Source organism: Eptesicus fuscus, chromosome 5, assembly GCF_027574615.1.
Source record: "Eptesicus fuscus isolate TK198812 chromosome 5, DD_ASM_mEF_20220401, whole genome shotgun sequence".
In the NCBI taxonomy this organism is placed as follows: domain Eukaryota; kingdom Metazoa; phylum Chordata; class Mammalia; order Chiroptera; family Vespertilionidae; genus Eptesicus; species Eptesicus fuscus.
In genome coordinates this window covers 10,795,458-10,814,106 of record NC_072477.1, presented here as the reverse complement: position 1 = coordinate 10,814,106, position 18,649 = coordinate 10,795,458, and the positions used below count along the sequence as shown (strand labels likewise).

General features: G+C 44.3%; 1 protein-coding gene across 1 annotated transcript in view; it reads right to left on the bottom strand.

Annotated features, from left to right (window-relative positions):
* Positions 1-13,658, bottom strand: part of FOXN3 (forkhead box N3) — a 361,268-nt gene extending 347,610 nt beyond the window's left edge. The window contains exon 1 of the mRNA XM_028155882.2: positions 13,508-13,658. The gene's annotated coding sequence lies outside the window, so the exon portion shown is untranslated. The remainder of the gene's footprint in view (positions 1-13,507) is intronic.
* Positions 13,659-18,649: the final 4,991 nt, after the last annotated feature.

Below are 18,649 nucleotides of genomic sequence, written 5' to 3'. Positions count from 1 at the left end.
GTAAACATAATTTCCAAAAAGAGCACCGTGTACTGTCCCTCCTGAACTTGATCTACTTTATTAGAAATGCTGTACTCTGCTCTCACATGTCAGAAATCCTACGCCCTGTTCCATGAAGGAAACAACATAACAAGTGGAGAGCTTGTCTGTCTTGGCTCTTAGGGAGCTAGATTGGCCACCTGAGTCGTCATCTGGAGCGGCAATTTTCAACCGGCGTGCACAAGAATTTCCAAAACATGCAATCCCTGACTATTTAGTCAGGGGCACTGACCTCTTTCCCTTAGATTGTCAAATTGAAAAACGACAGCCCTAGCCAGTCTGGCTCAGTGGATAGAGCATCAGTCTGTTGACCGAAGGGTCCCAGGTTCGATTCCGGTCAAGGGCACATACCTCAGTTGCAGGCTCCTCCCCAGCCTGGGCCCTGGTTGGGGCTCATGCAGGAGGCAACCAATAGATGTGCTTCTCTCACATCAATGTTTCTCTCTGTCTTTCCCTCTCTCTTAAAATCAATGGAAAAATATCCTCAGGTGAGGATTAAAAAAAAAAAAGGACAACAGCCAATGCAACAGTAGCTGTCCCCTGTGAATGAATCAAAATTATACCTATTTTTGTCAGATCAGCAAAAAACATGTTTTGGTGTGCCGCAGAATTTTAGCAATTAGTCTATGTGTGCCCTGAGATGAAAGAGGTTGAAAATTGCTGGTCTAGAGTGAAAGCCTCGGCCGGAGAGCTATCCTCTGACCAATGCCAGAGCTAAGCCCAAGGAGATGCACAAACAAAACATGGTCGATACCTAAATATAGACTCGCCACATCTTGTACTTTGTAGCCCGACCATTTCTGGAATTTTGATGATCCTATCCAAGATACAACTCCCTGTGATTCATCTGCATATTTTAGATGGCTTGATTCAAAACAATGTTTTGTATATAAACAGCACAACATTTTTCCAAAACACGGGCTTTCTCGGCATATAAAGTAATTTTCCACATGTACTGTGTTTGCACCCGAGCAGGTGGATAATAGATTAGTTACTAAGACGTTAGTAATCTATTATGGGATTTTCCCATCCACGACACAATGTAGCAGAGAAAGAAAACCACTCAATGAAAAGAAATCAAACCATGATTCCATCAATTTAACTCAGTTCCGTATGTCATTCTCATTTACTAAGCCCAATAGCAACATAAATTAAAAATGAAACATTGTGCCCTGGCTGGTGTGGTTCAGCTGGTTGGAGCATTGTTCTATACACCAAAAGGTGGCAGTTTCAATTTCTAGTCAGGGCACACACCCAGGTTGGGGGTTCAATCCCCAGTCAAGGTACGAACAGGAGGCAACTAATCAATCTCGAACATCGATGTTTCTCTTTCTCTGTCTCTCTCTCTATCTCTCTCTGTCTGCATCTTCCCTTCCTTCCTCCCTTCTACTCTCTCTAAATGTCAATGGAAAAAATATCTTCGGGTGAGGATTAACAATAAATAAATTGCAAACAGGATCAAACAGAGTAGGTACAGGAAATGAAGACGACTAAAAAATAATCTAGACTATAGCACATAAAGATATAGAGACAGAAAACATGAAAAAGAGATTAAAACATAAAAAAGAGAACTAAAATCTAACATATACCTCATCTGAAATTCAAAAGTAAAAGAGAAGCGTACAGAGCAGGAACAAATTCTGAGAATCTTCCAAAAGTAGTGAAAAAAGCAATCCACAAAATCACACACACACACACACACACACACACATCCCAAGGTAAAAATAATAATAATAAAGAAATTCATGCCCTGGCTGGGTGGCTTGGTGGGAGCATTATCCTGTACACAAAAAGGTCACATCGATGTGAGAGAGACACATTGATTGGTTGCCTCCCCCACACACACCCTGACCTAGGCCGGGATATCAAACCTACAACTAAGGTACATGCCCATGACCAGGAATCGAACCCATAACCCTTTGGTCCATCGGCCCACACTCTAACCATTGAGAAAAATGGGGCCAGGGTGAGATCATAGGTTTGATTCCCAGTCAGAGCACATACCTAGGTTGCTGGTTCTATCCCCAGTTGGGGGCGTACAGGAGGTTGATGTTTCTCACATCAATGGTTCTCTAGCTCTCTATCTCTATTTCTCTTCTGCCTCTCTCCTATAAAAATCAATAAAAACATATCCTTGGGTGAGGATTAAAAAATAAAAAAGAAATTCACATCTAGACAATTTACAATATACCAAAGACAAAAAGCAGCCATGAAGTACTCTTGAAAAAAGAATACCTTCAGTGTCAACTAACAATTAGACTTAACACTGGTTTCTCAGCAGCAGAAGCCAGAAAACAATGGGACATCTTTAATGTTCTGAGAGAAAATAACTAGAATTTCATACCTAGCAAAAATATTTTTATACCTAGCAAAACTATATTTTAAGAAAATAGAAAAAATAAAAATTTCCACCAAACAGTAACTGAAATCGTTTTCCCTCAATTGATACTCACTAAATGAAATCTAAGAAGGAAAGTAATCTGAGGAGTAGGGATGTGGGAAGGTATTATAAGGAAAGAAAGTAGTAAATACGTGGGTAAATCTGAATAAACATTTCTATTTTACAATGAGAATGTCTAACATGTGGGGCCTTAAATGTGGAGTGGGGGTCTCAGTTGGTTGGAGCATCATGCCATACACAGAAAGGTCACAGGTTCGATTCCAGTCAGGGCACATACCTAGATTGTGGGTTCAATCCCTGGTCAGGGCACTTATGGGAGGCAACCAACTGATGTTTCTCTCTCACATTGATATTTCTCTCCCTCTTTACCTCTCCCTCTCTCTCTCTCTCAAATCAATAAGCATATCCTCGGGTGGGGATTAAAAAAAAAATAGAATGGAAGAGATCAAAGTGCTTCCCAATGTAGCAATAATAATAATATATTGTGAAAGTTGTTTCCTTTTTTACATGTTACTTAGTAAAAACTTTGTGTGGCCTGTCGATGTCTACATATATCCTACTAGAGGCCCGATGCACGAACATTCATGCAAGAGTAGGCCTTCCTTCCCCCAGCTGCCGGCACTGGCTTCCCTCCGGCACCCAGGACCCAGGCTGCTTCCCTCCTCTGGCCTACTCTTGCCAGGACCGGGCTGGCTTCCCTCAGGCCGGTTTCATCAGGAAGGACATCCAGAATGATGTCTGGAAGACGTCTGGTCTAATTAGCATATTGCCCTTTTATTATTATAGATGTGCTTACTAGAATCTCATGACAACGTATGTGTATCTTACTGTGGGTCTTTGAAAACCACTAGACTAGACTATGTGATATAGGATCCACAGCCTTCAACTGCTGGTGCAGTAAGTCTTCAATATCATCAATAGGTTCTATGACTTTAAGGGGAAAATGTTATAACAAAACCCTGTTTACCATAGGCTAATTGATATAAACAAGAGTTAAGTTCCTAGGGCATCTCATCAACATTAAAAATGTTATCACGTTACAACAAAACGACTTTGAACAAAACGGTGTTATCCAAGAACCTGCTGTACAGAACAGGCAGTACCGATGGGCCAGAGACCTAGCTCCTGAGAACAGAGGCCTGAGTTTGCTCATCCTCCCTAAGGAATAAAAGGAAGAAGTGTGCTCGCCACCCCTTCCCACACATGCCATCACAGGCAAAGAAGCGGACACCATGAAGGAAGGAATGGGCATCCTTTTCCTAAGGGGACACAATTATCTTAAGCAACTGCTTGGATTATCAGATCAAACTACGTTTTAAAATGGATGGGATCAAAAGTGATGATTCTGTTCCCTGATACCCAATGGGTGTTTACTGGGGAGGGAGATCTGCTGGAGACAAAATGAACAAATTGCATGTTCCCTGCCCTGTGGAGTTGCAGAGTGGCTGAAACAGGTGACTCCACAATGCGTGAAAGGAGGAAGACGAAGGCTGTGGTCAGGGGATGAGATGAACAAAGGCAGGAGCTGGAAGGAGTGAGGCCAGTTCAGAGATTCAGAGACAAGTAAACCCTGACCAGCTCTGGGGGCATTCCCTGAGCACTAATGGGTAGGGCCAGATTAAGGAAGGTCTTGAGCGTTAGGCAGAGGAGGACAGGCTTGGTAAGGTGAGCAACAGGGAGCCACCATAAGTCCCAAATAGAGACATGACAACAACATACAAAAATAGCTAAAAACAATATAAGCTGTAATTACGTGCCAGGCTCTGTGCCAAGGGCTTTCTGATTAGCCTTCGCAACAATCCCTTCAGGATTTCCACATTACTGAGTCTTAGGTTATGGTGGAATGCAGAACAAGTGGGTGCCCAAGTTTTCCAACCTGGAAAACAAGGACAATGGTTGAAACAAAGGAAAACAAACAGAACAAAATTAATGCCCTGATCGAAAACTTCTGCCTGAATGTTGACTCTGAACATAGGTCAATTTCTCTTATTCCCACTTTTCAGACTGAAAAACCACTGTCCCAGGATCTTCCTTCATTTTGAAGTTTGGAGGACCAGTACAAACCATGCTTCTCCTAACACGTCTACAGTTCTGAGACTGTGGGAGGATCTGAAGAGTAGAGAGTGATGGTAGAAGATGCTGAGGCCCTGACGTGCCTATGAGGCCTTCCTATCTTCATGCACACCCGCCCGGCCTTCAACTGCAACCCACGGCATCAACAAGCCCCTGAGAACCTTCTCGGCCAAAGCCCACTCTGCCAACTTGCCCACCACCCTTGAGTGCTGGGAATCCAGGCTCCGTGAGAGCAGCCATCAACCCGTGACTGAAAGCGGGATGTGGCCTATTGGACACAAGCTCTCAGCCGGCTGCAGTACCCTGAGCGCCCCTGCACAGTGGTAACTGGCGAGACACAGTCACTATTGGATGCCTTCTTCCTCATCTCCCACAGGTGCCCCCTACTGGTGTCTTCCTGAGATCATCTCCCAAGTGAACTACCTGCCCTGGAGACCGCACAGGGTCAGCTTGTAAACAAAAACAAAAGGCACACACCTGGGGAGGAGCTCAGGAAGGGAGTGACTCCCATCCCTCAACATCAGCTCAGAACATGAACTTCAAAAGAGGGATATTTAGGGGGAAAAAGGGGACATCTGTAATACTGTCAAGAATAAAAATAAAAATATTTTTAACCCTTTGTACTCGCTTGCTTTTTCCTCGATTCCTTTATTCTACTCGGGATTTAATTTTTTAAATACCCCAGATTTTACAAAGTGCAGGCAGTAGAATAAAAAACTGGAGTTTCTCTTCATACAAACTTATTTATTTGGATTTTTTTATATTTCAAATTATTGATACATTCAATACAATTCGACATACAAGCTGCTACCGATGCTAACCGTGTCGAGTCACACTCGACATCCGAGTGCAAAAAGTTATTAAAAGAGCAATATTTGCAGTATAAAAAGCCAATCAGAGTTACGGAACCGACAGTAGGATGTCCCAGAGTGATCGCTTCACCCTTGTGTCCCGTTCACAGAGCACAGCTCCTAGTACACCACAGGTGCTCAATAACTGTTCACGGAATGAGTAGCTGGATGGTTTGTCTCTCCTAATGTGAAGACAGATCTTTGGCACGTCCCTAGATCAATTCTTTAAAATGATTGCATGCGTGTGAAATCTGTGACAGTATGGATGTGAAATATGAATTAGTTCCATCAGATTCTGATCATTCTCACCTGAAGTCTTTAAGAGGCTGAGAAAGTGCTAGCACCCGCTTCACCAAAAATGTCTGCCCTGTTCCCACTGCAGTTCCAACTGAACACCACGTATTCTAGGCACAGTGGGCCCCCACTCGAGCACAAAAGCAGAGCTCCCTGCTTAGATGAGGAAGTCAACCTGGTCTGCTCCACTGGGACTGTATAAATCCATTTGGGGAACCTTTCTTCTGCCAAGGGACATTTGGATATTTATAATATCACTCACAGGCCATACAAAATTATCAGCTTAAAAATTAGCCTGTTTTATTTGGTCAAACATTTGATTAACTCATCCCTTGTGCCTTGGCAGGGCCAGACCAAATGATATAAGGCCCGTGAGCTGGACATTCCCCACCCCTGATTTAGGGGTAAGGGAGACCCAAAAAGGGGATACTGGGTATCCTGCTAATCTGACAACCTAAGCCCATTTGTTATTTTTTTCCAGAAAGAAATAAAAGAGACGTCATTGTATTTACATCCCTGAGTTTGTTGGGCAGGTCATACGAAGTATAAAACTGAATGTGGTCTAGGAAATCCGTTTCTATGGATGCCACCAACAGAAAAACTTGGAGCAATATCTGGGTAATTCAGGAAAGTCAGATCCCTGTGTGGTAAGGGCCTTTCATTGACCAAACAGGTGAATGTGCTCAGAGGCAGAGGAAGGGAAATGCAGAAGATGAAGACGATTTAAGGGAGATAATCACTAATGAGGGAACTAAAAAGTCCCTCCCATCACTAATGGTCAGACGAGAACACACGATGACAAGAAGCATAATCCTATTTCTTGCCAGAATCACAACAAATTTTCCCCGCCCAACACTGCCATTCTTCCCAGCAGGAGACTTCATTTTTAGCTTGGAAGGGGGAGTCATGGACCCTGGTACAGAAACAGAGGAACGGCTATGAGAGTCAGTGGGGTGGATAATGCCTGGAATTTGGAGTCAGGGTGAGAACTACTTGGTACCAAAGAGTGGGGCTCTGAGAACATAGTTGCCTCCGTTTTTCATCTGTAAAATGGTATACTAACGTATATTATCATTACTTAGTAGTGGTGGTATATTATTAATACTAGGTTATTATGAGAATAAATTAAAATAATGTAGAAGCAGCACCAGACATAGGAAAGCCCCTTACCAGTGTGATGTGACTTTTCTAGATCACCCAACATTGCCAAACTTACCCAGAGTGATTTATATCTGTTTCAAGAGACCATTCTAAATGCTAAATCTAGTCCTACTATGACTGTCCTAATTTGGGCATGTATTCACTAGTCATTAAAGGGTCATTGTTTTCATTTTAAAGGCTGCCAAAAAAACCTTTAAGTTCACCTAATCAGAAAATTTCAGAGTTAGGAGAAGTATCTGAGGTTATCTAACATCTAACCTTGTATAATATACTAAAATCCCTTCTCCAAGTAGGACTTGCTACTATAGGAATCTTAAGAAAATAACATCTGCGAAGGTACCAGAAAATAACTCCGTAAAACATCTGGAATCCTGCAATAATCGGCAGCTTCAGCAATGTCCCGGTAACTGGAATGCATGAGTTCCAAAACAAAAGTCCCCAAGAACATCAGAGTTAAAACGCTCACTCAAGAAGAACCACGGGTCTATTATCATGAATATACCTTGGGACAGTTCTGTTGGTTTTCTATTTCAGGTGGGAGGAGGAATAAGATAGCTTCCAACAGCCTAAACAGGAAAACCTTATTCAACACAATTCAACAAATAAAAGTTAATCACAATCATTTTCATCCACTACCACAAGCAACTATTTTGTGCTTGTACTAGTTCATCTTTGCAGAGGCAAGATTTTCTTTCAAAAAGAAAAAGTTCCAGCACGAGTTGTGGGAAGACCTGTGAACATTGCTTATTTTAATCGCCATCTCTAACCCCACGCAGGTAACAGAAACAAGGCAAATGCAGTGGGAATAACAGGAGAATGGAGCGAGGGGTCTGTATTTTCTCCTTCTACAAGTGCCCCAACTGCACAGATTCCAGGAAACAACGCAGGGAGGTTGGCACGAGAAGCACAATGCCACTCCAGTTTGCCTGCCATCTCTGCGGACTTCTCCTCACCTCCGTAACGATACATGGCTCAGTGGTTGAGCATCCCACCCATGAACCAGGAGGTCACGGTTCAATTCCCGGTCTAGGCACATGCCTGAGTTGTGGGCTGGATTCCTAGTGTGGGGCATGTAGGAAGCAGTCGATTAATGATTCTCTCTCATCACTGATGTTTCTATCTCTCTCTCCCTCTCCTTTCCCCCTCTGAAATCAATAAAAATATTTTTTTAAAAAATCAAAAGTGGAACTAGAGGGGATTCCTCTGTCTGCCACCCCTAGAAATCTTAATACTTGTAGTTTCTGGGATGTAAAATAGGAGAACCAAGCCCAATCCCAATACTGCCGTTTTAGTCAATCTCATAATAGAGGAGATAATTTGAATATCTGTATATATAATCTGTATATATAAAAGCCTAAGTGACCATCTGACCATTTGCCTGGTAGCTATGGTGCGCAATGACAACCAGGGGGCAGATGCTCCAACCAGTAGAGGACGGAGCACAATTCCTTGTGGAATCAGCCATGGGTTAGATTGCTGGTGGGGCACTGTCGGCCCCAAATCTGCTTCACCCGCACCCTGGACCCAGAGAGGAGGGAGCCCAATTCCAGGGTGCGTCATCCGAGAACCACCCTCTCGCAACCCGGGACCCCTCAGGGGATGTCAGAGAGCTGGTTTCGGCCCGATCCCCACAGGCCAGGCCGAGGGACCCCACCGGTGCACAAGTCCATGCACTGGGCCTCTAGTATTTGACGATATGCAAATATCAACTGTATGTTATCATTTTACTCAACACTCAAAACACCAGTGAGTGCCAGGCAGATTATTATGGCTTGGCAAACTTTCATGAATGACACTTAATATGAAATAATTTTCACTGACAGATAGGATAACAGGGATATAACATATCCTGAGGTGGTAAGAGAATAGATCCGTGCATTTGAGTACAATCATAACCAACGGATTTCAAACACCTCCGTGCTATGTTTCTGCGACTTGTAAGGAAAGGGGGCCCTGGTTTGTACGTAACCCCATAAGACATTCTTTCTTTGTCCTTCCCTCCTTATAGACTAGACCAGGGCTTTTTTTCATGCTTAAGGCTGATCCAATCTTTCACTATCTACCTGCTGGCTTACTTTTAACACATTGTATTGCAGACCTTTTTCCTGCTGACTCTGAGCACAAGCACCCTCTTAAATTGTCAAGACAAAACTTCTCTCTGCAGCTAAGATGTTCCAGGACTCTGCAAGCCATCCCCTCCGGCCTTCTTTAGAGGGTATTTTGGGCACTTTAAAAGCTTCTCAACTTGTGTCCAGAGCAGTGCTAGGGTCCCAGGGTATGTCCCAGGCAGAGGGGGTGAGAGCAGGCTCTTGGTTCCCTCAAAGTAACTGTTTTCATTCCACTCATATATTAGAGTCTCACATCAGATTTCATTTGGTGCTAAATATAAATAAAAAGTGATGCCTTCAAAAGGGCGTAAACACCATTGCAACTACTACAAATGGTTCTCTCTCTCAGGTGCTCCTAACCCCCTCCCCAGGCTGCCCCTTCAGATGGAGGTTACGTCCTTTTTTCCTTTAAAGAAGCTCACCCTACTTCTTCTCGAATTTGAAACATATATGAATTAAAACAAATATATGTATATTTACAATATCCAAAAATAAGCCAGACTGTGACACAATAAATCTTTTCAAAGTTAAGATTTGTTTCCTTACTTGGACACAAAACCCCACCCCGACTACCAATTTCCAACCCTCCCCCAACATCAAGTTTTTGTCATCAGAGATCAACCAAAGGACTTGTAAGCATTCATATAAGCCTAATCAATGGACACAGACAACAGGGGGGTGAGAGCATGAGTGGGGGGTGGGGGGGGGCAATGGGGCAATACGGACACATATGTAATACCTTAATCAATAAAGAAAAAACATTATAAATAAAAAAATCTATTAAATCAATGAAAAGAAAAGAGAAAAGAAAAGGCATATACCTGACAGGCAGTCTTTACACATTTTTTCCCCCTTACACTCAAAGAGAATGAAGCTGCCTCTCTCCCTTTACCTCTCCAGGTTAACCCAAAATCAAGAGTGGCATGTGGTTGGTATTCTAGACTAATTACTAGAAATTGGGCATCGCTATCAAAAAATGCCTGCTACTGTGCGTATGCGTGCGGCTGACAACTGAAAATGAGTTGGAACGTGAGTATCTTGTTAACTTGTATTGGTAAAAGACGTTGTACATGGCAGCATAATGATCAGTTTTTCTGGTCCCAAAGTAAAAAAAAAAAAATAAGTAAACAGACATGCCAAAGGTTTGAAGGGACTTAATGGTGCTCCTCCAAGTCCCTTTAGAAATGAAGTGTTCTAAGCCAACTGTCTGACAGACCATGGAGAATGAAGGCAGATTCTAGAAACCAACAAATCCCATTCATTTCCTTCTGTTTGTAAAAACAAGCAACTGACAAGTTTCCTGCCAATGAACACAGTCACAGATAAGAAAGCTCCCTACAGGAAATCCTTTGCTCAAAGAGAACAGTTGTGCCATGAAACTTAACCTTTTTCACCAAATCCATTAACTATAGGACAACATGGGATCATGAAATACACCTAAATCACCCCAGCGATGTTAGGGTTCTCTCTACCTTCTCCCTCCCCCAATGCAATCAGTTGATGAAAACAAAGCAAATTTGCTGCTTTTAAAAAAAAAAATCAGTGTTAATGAAATGCGATTTAAAACTGACCATTTTCAATTAAGATAAAGCAATACAAGGCTCTAAATCATCATGATTGGAAGCTATTAACAAATGAAGATCCAGAACTTAACATGGGAAGTCTACCATTGGCAAGATTAGAGAAATACGGGAAATGCGTTGGCTCTATATTTAGAAGGTTCAGTGCTCATCCCCAAAGTCAACATACAGGAGAGGGCCTCCTTGGTATTTGTCACTTAGCAAAGTGAAATGGGGGGGGGGGGGTCTCCAAACTTTTCTTTACTCCCCTCACTGCACTGCAACCAGTACCAACCAAGACACTGAAAATATTTACAGCTTTGATTTGGGAGCGCCTCAATTATCCTAAGAACTAAAGCATTCTTCTCTATTCACAAAAGAACCGGAAACTTTTCTAAGTTCACCAAATAATCATAGTTTCAGTTTTGAACCCATTCTTATTTCAATTTCGGTTTCCCCTTCCTGCTCAGCTACTGAGAACACCTCCCTCATACTTCCCAAAGCCCCAGGCATGGTCTCCATTTACCCCTGCACTAGGCAGCCTTGGAGCCCGGTTCCAAAATGCCCCCTTTCTTGGAATTCAATTGTGAGAGTTCAACTCCGAACCCTCTTGCAAACAGCAGGTCTTCATTACACTGTCCCCCAAGACTCTTCCTCCACAGGTAACGGGTTATGTTACTAGTCTTCACAGCTCTGAAGAGTTTGGTTCTAGCAGGAGACAGACAAATCCATTTGATGCCACAATTAAGCGCTCCAATACCTTCTTGGCCTTTCCATGCACAACTCAGAAGCAGCAAAATGCCAACTAAGCACGTGTGTTCATCCTTGCTTTAAGGTTTTTTTCCCCCCCTCACATATTTTCAAAAAAGTAGTTATGAAATCTAGGAGCCTGCATTTTTGCTTGTTGTTGTAAAATGACCTTGATTTGACAGGCACAGTCTCAGGTTTCAACAGATGCTGTGGGAAAGCTTACAGAGGCCAACATGTTCTCCAGGCATCTGTGATGACATGCAGGATTTTTTTTTTAAAGTGGTGGTTATGGGAGTGTATGTGTATGTATGGGGGGGGGGGGGGAGGAAGAGTACTCTTCTCAGTTTCCATGACAACCATGTCTCCACTCATGGTTATTAGATACCATCCACTTCCTGTGTCTAAATTTTTAAGCCAATCAGAAAAGTGTTTATACATTTAACAACTTCTGGGACGCTGCTCCTTTAATTGAGGTGGTTTAAGGCTCAAATGGAGATATCCCCACAGGCCTTATATTTTTCCTCTTATGGATATAACATTCCACGGTATTTACTAACCCATATTCTTAGAAGGTAAAGAATGACCTTTTTTTCTTGGACTTGAAATGCATTCTCCTCAAACCAGATGTCACAATTTCTTATAATAGCGTGCAAGCCGATTTTGCCTGTTTGCTCTTCATTGCCTTTATGTTTCACTGTTGCAGACTGAAACTTAGTGCCTGCTCCATGCCAGTGCACAGACACAGGACCAAAGTGAAGATACAGTTAAGCATCCATGTGCTATTTAATTATTCAGATCAAAAAGTGCGTAGGAAAAATTATCCCAAGTTGAATAACTTAGCATTCTACAACTCCTGAGAAGAAAAACACGATCTAGAAGGGACTGTAAAGTGATACGTCTCTACATGTGTGCTAGTCGCTGACATCTGCAAAGAAATTTGCCACCAAAATGGCCTACTTTAATCTGCATAGAAATAAAGGCAAAAAAAAAAATTAAACTTAAAGGTACCTCGAGCAAACGGCACCTGACTTAACAATCAACCTGGAAGAAATCTGTGCACAAGGAGGCTCATCTGAATTTCCAGCGTGGTTGTAAAAGGAGGTTTGGGGGTGGCTGTTTTCCCAAGTCTCGGTCTCCCGCGACCAATCAGTGTGAGAGTTCAAGTGAGCCCTAGTCATCGGTGCAGGCTCCCCAGCTCTGCACTCTCCGGGCTGCACTCCCCTCTGGAAGGCAGAGCTGGCGATCAATGAAAAACAGGGAACAAAAGGCACAACACAGGATCTCTTCCTCAGCTCGGGGAAACGATGCCCTCTTACCTCCGGGAGCCAGTCGCACCCTGCCTACCACAGCCCCACGCGGGAGCTCCCGGGAGCCCAGTCCTTGCAGAGGAGGCACATTTTACACCGGCAATCATGTGTCCCAACTGCTGGGGAACTCGTCACCTTAAGCACATCCTGTGACAGAGGGGCTCCGCGTTCCCAGCCCGGGGAAACTAACCCATGAAATCAATGAATAATCCTCACCATTAAAAGCTGCCCAGGAAGAATGTGCGTACCCTTCCCCAAATGTCATCCCAGGAGTATAAACAAAGCCTGAGACAGAGTCTCTCCAGCCTCCCCCGCCAGGCATCATGGTTTTCTCCTCAAAACAGTATTTCTCCAAAAGGAGAAATAGTCTGACTGCCCTCCAAGGAAACTCTCCATCCGGAGGTGTCACCGCAGCATAACCAGTTACAGCCTCGGAGAAGAGGCTGGGACTGCCCCCAGATTGGAGACGCTGTGTATAATTGATGGCAACACAGTTGCGACAGCAATGCTGGAAACTGCCCGAGCCCAACTCCACATTCACCACGGCGGTTCCTTGAAAATAAAAGTAGCGCCCGGGGAGCCCACAAAAGTAAAGCCCGAGGAAGTAATTAACAGAATTACACCAATTATTTGAATTTTAAAAATGATCCATTTGCTTTTTTTTAAAAAAAAAAAATTCTTTAAAAAACGACTAGCCACAAATTCCTGAAAAACTTTTTTTTTTTTAAATGAACTTACTTTTGAGACAAAACTAATGAAAATATGCAACTTGCCATCCCTGGATCGCTCCCCCATGGGCTGCGTGCTATCCATCAACCAAGCCAGGTGGAAATATGGGGCGGACACCTTAAAAAAATCAAAGGGTGCCCCCAAATGCAGCAGCCTGAGCAGCGAGGGCTGCTCGTGACAATGCTGAACCCGAGCAGAAGAGCAGGCGGCAGGAAATGAGCCCCATTGTCGTTACCTTCGATCGCCGGCCCCCCCGCGGCTTCTCGCGGCTACATTGGGGGGCTGCGGCGGATGGACTCGCGGGTGGCCCGCCGCCGGGTCGTGCCGTCTCCCGGCGGAGCTGCAGCCCAACGCGGCCGGAACCCCGGCTCCAGCCCCGGCGCCCGCCCGGGGTCGGCGGCTGCTCCTACCCGGCCCGGAGCCCCGCTGGGTCCTAGCGCGCGCCGGCCGGGGGCCGGGTCTGTGCCCGCACGTACGGCAGGCAGGCTGCTCAGAGAGCCGTGAATCCCCGCGAAAACCGAAACACCCGCCTGTCTGCCCCTTTCAAAACCGGACTCCGTCTGTGCGGGTGAGCCGGAGCTCACTGTCAAACCCTGGTGTGAGATGGGAAAGAAAAGCGTTGGCTGCAGCTGGACTCAGGGAAGACGGCTGTGCATATCTGCAGCCCCAGGTAAACCTAGGGTTTCCATATGTTTGACCGGTGCACGTGTGATCGTATACTAGTATATTCACAGACGGTAAAGAGACAGTGCGGGGTCAACAAAGACAGGTTTCAAAAATATCACGCAAAAAAAGGAAAAAAGGCTAACGATGTTGACAACCGTTTTTCCAATTATTTTTTTTATCTAGCAGGTCCTTTTGCATTTTTGCCTTCTCTTATTTATATCATATGCTATTTTAAATAACAAAGGCCCATATGGCTAAACATGTAGTGATCTGATTTTCAAAAGACCTCAAAAATTGCATCAAAGCATGCACTCGTGTGCCTCCTAAGAAATCAACAAGGAAGAATTAATGGTGGCATATGGTGTGCCTCGTAGAGAAAACTTAATTACAAGTTAAAACATTTGCAAAAATTTACAAATTCCGTAAACTGAACGTAAATTATGATCCTAGATGTATACGCAAAGCAGTGTGTGTACAATTAGGGAAAGTGCAAGTTCTACATTTCTTTTAACTGTGGAAAGGGTGTTACGTGAACCCCCTATAACAGATTACCCACACTGTCCCCCAAAAGGGCTTTCCATGACCTCTCAGCACGTTCATTCTCTGCAGCCCACCTGGAAAGGCAACTTTTAAACTCGCAAGTGCTCGTTTAAGAGGACAATTCTATTAGCCCTTAATTCGAAACAAAAGCGCTTTCGTTTCAAAAGCCTGTTTGCCAGTTTTGAAAGACTGGGCAAGCTTTCTTGTCTATCTTTGATATCCCTAAGTTTGAAGGTCACGATTCTGTAAAACTGCTAATAGCAATGGTACGTGGTTTGACACCAAAAGGAAAACCAAATATGTGTTTTCTGAGTTCTATTTTTGGAGAAGAAAAAGTCCCTTTGAAATGACTCTTGCCTTCCTCCTTCCCAATTATAGCTAAATAAATGTAATGGAAGATTTTTAGTATTAATTAAACATCAAAGGCAACTTTTCTGCTGCCTTATGTCCATGCAAAGGACTAGTCGTACTATGTTACACTTGTCGATCTTCAAAGTACTTGCACATACATCTCATGTGATCTTTATCACATTCCTTGTGATATGACAGACATGTAATTCCCAATTTGTAAGTGAGAAAGTGGAGGTATCGAAGGGTAAAGTGACTTATCCAAAAATCACATTTCCAACAGATCCCTGCTTTTGCAAGTGCACCGCGGGCTTCCAAACTAGCATTTCTCCATAACTACTGTGGAAAACGAGGTTTCCGAAACAAAGAATGCAGGGAGGCTCCTGTAGTCATCCTGTATTAGGGCTGCAGTTTACCTAGTTGAAAATATCTTAGTCTCTGCTAATCAAGATGGCAAGGGAGGGCCCAGCTGGTCAGGTTTCTGTCCTGGGGCTGGTCACAGGGCACCCCGGCAGACAGAAAACTTCAGGCTCTAGGGCTGAGCATGCACCTGTCGCCCAGGCACTTTTCTGCTCTTTGTCAGACACTAATCAGGGCCTCCACTTGACACACAGAGGAGTGAGGTTTTCTCAAGTGGGACTTAGTTTTCTAGGTGCCATCCCAGCACTGAAAGCCCTGGAAAACCCCAGAACCTCCAGCGTTTCAGAGACCAGGTGGCCTATTCGTGATGTCCCTGCTTAGACCTGGTAACTACCGGGGTGTCACTTCCCAGCTCTCCTGCACCCATGGGAAAGTCACCAGCCATTTCTGCTTGTGGCAATCCACTTCCTCCTCCCCTCTGCCGAAAGGAAATGTAACTTCTCTGACGATGTGTCCCAACCTTAATGCCAGCCAGGTGAGGGATGGGTGACATTTAGCTGTAAAGACAGAAACATTTTTATTCTTAAAAATGAGTCATTCCATTGTTTTGTGCAGCTCATAAGGAAGAAGCCAGGCATGGCAGCATCGCTGGGAGATATGGATGACCTTCCTTAGGAAGCACTTGGAGGATGGATGCACGACTTCATTCCTTTGTTGAAAACTGATCTAGCCCTGGCCGGTGTGGCATGGTTGGTTGGGCATCGTCCTGAGCACCAGAAGGTTGGCTGTTTGATTCCCGGTCTGGGGGGAGAAAGGGACATGCAGGAAGCAGCCTAGCAATGTGCGCTCTCACATCGATGTTTCTCTTTCTCTGTTTCTCTCTCTCTCCTCTCTCTCTCTCTCTCTCTCTCTCTCTCTCTCTCTCTCTCTCTCTCTCTCTCTCTTCCCCTTTCCCCTCCTCTCTAAAATTCAGTTTAAAAATCTTTAAAAAAGAAAAAGAAAACTGGTCTACTTACTTTACAGTGACACCATCCATGTGGCTTTCAAATGTTGCAAATGCTAGGCTCAAAGTAACCTTAGCACCGATACGAGGTGATGAAGCTGAAAAGAAATGCTGGTGTTGAGCATTACTTAAAGCTAGAGCTAGTCAAAATAAACCACTCATTCATTCGATTGTGTATATTTCAAACATTGAAAACCTACTATGAGCAAGGGCTACAGCTATATATATATAAAAAAAATACTGCCCTCAAAACACTAGTCCTCATTTGGAGCCTGTGGGCAGGCAAAGAGTTGAACTGCAGAGCAGTGGGGTAAGTGCTGCAATAAAACCATGTCGCAGGTGCTGTGTGTTCAATGCCAGCTATCCCAGTGCTGGGCCAGTTGGTCTTTAGAGCCATTCTCAGCCAGGCCCCTGCTCTGTATTGCTAGGAGCAGCCTCTTACAGACCATACCGACTGGAGGTGAGAGGAAAGTAAAAGCTAAAGAAATTCTCCCCTGCCCTCTTGACTTGGCTGGCATTTCCAGCATTGGCTGCATGTGGCTGAGGCTTCGGCCAGGTGACCCCAGCCCCTGGCTTAGGTAACACTGCCACTTCCTGTTAATACTCCAGCTTAGGATGTTAAAGGCTTCCTGCTGAAAAGCTTTCTGGGTAACTTCACCTTCTCCCGTTTGTATCTCAGATCCTCCATCACCCATATGAGCAACCCCCTGCATTAAATCCCTTCTGTGCACATCAGTAAATTCCAGTGGAAGAGCGTCTTACAAAATACCTCAGCAGTACACCTCAAAACTATCAAAGTCACCAAAAACGAGGATATGCTGAGAAACTGTGACAGCAAATAGGAACTTTAAGAAGACATGCCAATTAAATGTGTTGGGGTGTGCTGGGTGGGATCCTAGCACAGGAAAAGGATATCAGGTTAAAAACTAAGGAACTCAGAATTAGGATGGACTTACCTAGTAATAATGTATCAATATATGGGTTTATGGAGTGTAACAAAATATCACACAGTAATAAGTAAGATGTTATTAATAGGGGAAACAGTGTGAGATATGTGGGAAGCCTTGTACTATCTTCTCGGTTTTTCTGTAAATATAAAACTGTTATAAAAAGTAAAGTCTATTTTTAAAAATTCCTTCTACGGTAAACATTTGAAGTGGTTCTGTTTCCCGCCTGCAGAGACCCTGTTGCCTCCCTTCCCAAGCGGGGGCAGGCCTGACCCAGCAGGTCCCGAGCTTTTTCACAGGGAGATAAGCAGGAAGTTTAACAGTCAGGATATCAAGAAACATCCCAGCAAGGGATCAGGCCGCTCTGGGAAACCAGGAAAAAGCCTGGATCTGAAGCCAGAATGTGATCTGGGACAAGGATGATGGGACAGGGGAGAGGGTTGTGAGTGAGGAAACCAAGGCAGCCGGCCGTGGTGTGGAGCCAGGGCCTAGGGCCCATGCCTGAGAAGGAAGACTTGAGCCTGCTTTCAACCATCAGTCAGAATGACTTGGGGTGAGGGAGGGGCTGGCCCTGGGCTCTCTGGGAGCATAGACAGAAGAGGAAGAGGGGAGAAGGGGCATGGGGTGAAGGAGGGGAAGAGGAAGAACAATAATCATAGCAGCTAAGAGTCACTGAGTCATTTTGCCTGCATTTTCTCATTTCTAGTTCCTCATAAGCAAGGCACTATTTTATTCCCATTTGACAAGTGAACAAACTTACCCAAAATTACATCGATATTTAGGGGCAGAATTACAGCTCAAATCCAAGTCTGTTGGACACCAAAAGAGGCTCAAGAAAACAGCCTGCCGGGCAGTCTTGGTAGAAGCTATGAAACTGATCTTTGAGGACAAGTAGGGGCAGGATGTAAACAAGAGTGGGGAGAAGAAGGTCCCCATGGAGGCGACATCCCAGGATAGGGAAGGGCATGGAGGGGTGAAAATGGGAGGCAGGTCAGGGTGCTGCACGGAGAGCAGTGTGGCCAAAACAGAGGTTTCAAATGAGCAAGTGCCTGTGGATCCCGCTGGAGGTGAGGCCGGGCTAGGGTCCACCAGTTTGAACTTTATCTTGCTTTCCACATGGCAAACCGCTTTATCTCCCTTAAACCTTTGCTCAAACGTCCCCTGTTCAGCTTCTCTTGATCCTCCCAATCCTGCTCCATTTCTTTCCTTCTTCCCTTGCACTTATCATCTTCTAATACATTACTAATTATTCATTGTTTCTCTCCCTCTCCCCCTCCCCCACTTCACACATCACACACATGAATAGAAGTTCCACAGGCTAGGAATCCTTGTTTTGTTCAGTGATCATTTCCAAACACAGTTTCTGGCCCCTTAGTAGGTGCTCCTTTTTTTTTTTTTTAAACAAATGAATGACTGAAGTTAGTAGATAAGAAGGTGTTTGTATCAGTTGGAGTTCTTCAGAGAAACAGAACCAATTGATTATGGAAGCTGCCAAGCTCTAAGATTGGCAGTC